This window comes from Theobroma umbraticum, unplaced genomic scaffold (genome assembly GCF_002168275.2).
Source record: "Theobroma umbraticum cultivar Fairchild unplaced genomic scaffold, ASM216827v3 scaffold_204.0, whole genome shotgun sequence".
Lineage (NCBI taxonomy): Eukaryota > Viridiplantae > Streptophyta > Magnoliopsida > Malvales > Malvaceae > Theobroma > Theobroma umbraticum.
Window position 1 is genome coordinate 5,314,680 of NW_018397267.1, and position 2,434 is coordinate 5,317,113.

At 32.8% G+C, this 2,434-nt stretch overlaps 1 pseudogene; it reads right to left on the reverse strand.

Annotated features, from left to right (window-relative positions):
* Window positions 1-348: 348 nt before the first annotated feature.
* LOC110424393 (uncharacterized) lies at window positions 349-993 on the reverse strand (annotated as a pseudogene).
* Window positions 994-2,434: the final 1,441 nt, after the last annotated feature.

The window sequence follows — 2,434 nt, forward strand, 5'->3', positions numbered from 1 at the left end:
TTCATCTTTCTTCTTCCTTAGTATTAAGCTCTTCTGACTACCTATTGTTTGAGTCTCATGAAATAAACGGACGTGAGTTTTTTTTTTACCTTTTCTTTTAAACGTATTAAGATAAAACTGATTACTTTTCTTTTAAAAATATGATAAGGTAAAACTGATTAATTTAGTTTTAAATGTGATAATATAATCTGACACCAACTAAAATATATTTACTCTATTTTAAAAATGGTCTTTGCTTCTTCTTTTTTTAATAATCCTAATATTATATTTGTAATTATCAAATAAAGTGATTTTTTTATCTTTTTTTTTTTGGGTGGGTTATTACATCCTCCCTGCCTTAAAAGGAGTTTAGTCCTTGAAACTCTTACTTTGGTCCTCACAAAGGTAAGGATATTTCTCTTTGATATTTTCTCCCAAATTCCAAGTCATTTCCCGTTCTATGTGATTAGACCACTGCACTTTAACATAAGGAATAGTCCACCTTCTCAAAACTTGCTCCTTCCAATCCACAATATGTATAGGATGCTCATCATAAAACAAATCTTCTCTAAGTCTTAAAGCAGCTAACTTTACCACATAACTGGGATCTGGAACATATTTCCTCAACAAGGAAACATGAAGCACATTAAGCACTCCTGATACAATAAGTGGAAGCACTAGTTTATAGGCCACATCACCAACCTTTTCCAAAATCTCAAACAGACCCACATAATGAGGACTAAGTTTTCCTAGAATCCCAAATCGCATTACTCCTCTAGTAGGGGAAACTCAATGGAACACATGATCTCTAACCTCAAATTCTAACTTCCTTCTTCTACTATCTGCATAACTTTTCTATCTACTTTGAGCCGTACGAAGATGTTCTCTGATCAACTGAACCTTTTCAACTAATTGTTGAATCAGATCTGGACCCAATAACTGTCTTTCACCCACATCATCCCAACAAAGAGGTGACCTACACTTCCTACCATACAATGCCTCGAATAGAGCCATTTGGATACTAGAAAGATCGCTATCATTATAAGCAAATTTCTTGCACGACAAATGTCAATCCCAAGAACCTCCAAAATCCATGACATAAGCTCCTAACATGTCCTCAAGAATTTGATTAGTTCTCTCGAACTGACCATCTGTTTAAGGATGAAAAACAGTGCTAAAATTAAATCTGGTACCCAAAGCTTTATGCAAACTCTCCCAAAATTTTGCTACAAATCGAGAATCTCTATCAAATACAATAGACACTAGCACCCCATGCAGTCTCACAATCTCCTCCACATATAACTCCGCTCACTTTTCCAATGACATTCTTGTACGAATAGCCAAGAAGTGAGTGGACTTTGTTAATCTATCAACAGTCACCCAAATGCCATCATTACCTTTCGGAGTTCTTGGTAAACCAGATATAAAGTCCACAGTCATTCATTCCCATTTTCATTATGCAATAAGGAGGGGTTGCAACAACCCTGGTTATATATATATATTTTTTTCCTTTTTATGTTTCAAAATTGTATTAAATTTTATAGTGTTCATTCAATTCAAAATCAACTTGCTAGTGATAAGTGAAGAAATTTTTACTATAGTTATATATTTAGGATACCTCAATTTAATTGCTAAAATATTTTTTTCCACTCTAATCTAATAGGGTTGATAATTTGAGTGCAACTTAATTACATTGGCAGCTCATTTTATGGTTAATATTACCAATGAATTATTTGTGAAGAAAGCTCAAAACCAAGGTTGATTTCAGGGACATCGACGACTTCAATGTGTTTGCTATCTTAGATGAATAGATTCTAAAGATCCTTTGCATTCTTTATACAATGTAAACATGTGACTTGACAACTGATTCTAACATATTGAAATTAACTTATGAGCTATTTATTTTTTAAGAAACTCCAAAATGTAGTTATCTGTTCTTTTTCATCTTATTACAATATGAAATTCATATAAAAGAATTCAGTTTTGGGCAAGATGGCCAAACAAAACAAGTAAAAGTAATGAGTAAAGACATACACACACACACACGATTTTATAAAGCTTGAAGAAGGGAATGTTGAGGCAACATTAATGGCATTAGCTAGATTTCAGGAGGGATGAAACTAGGATCAAATCAAGGCACCCTTTTCAATTCAATATTAGAACTTAAATAATGCTTGAGAAAATGGGGTTTAAAAATGGGTTTGAATATGTTGATGAGAAATGAGAAGGAAAGTTCACGTCAATGATTTTGTTTTCAACTTGTACTTGTCTTTTTTTTTTTGTTAGATGTTGTGTGTGTGTCTGACAAATAGTGTATATAAATAAAAGCAGAGAATATTGAAGAAAGCATTCACTACATCAATTCATGGAATAGAGTAGTCTTCTTTGGTGACTTGTCCTCTTAATTAATTAAGCTTTTCCAAAGACTACACTTTCATTTGCATTGCTGGTAAAC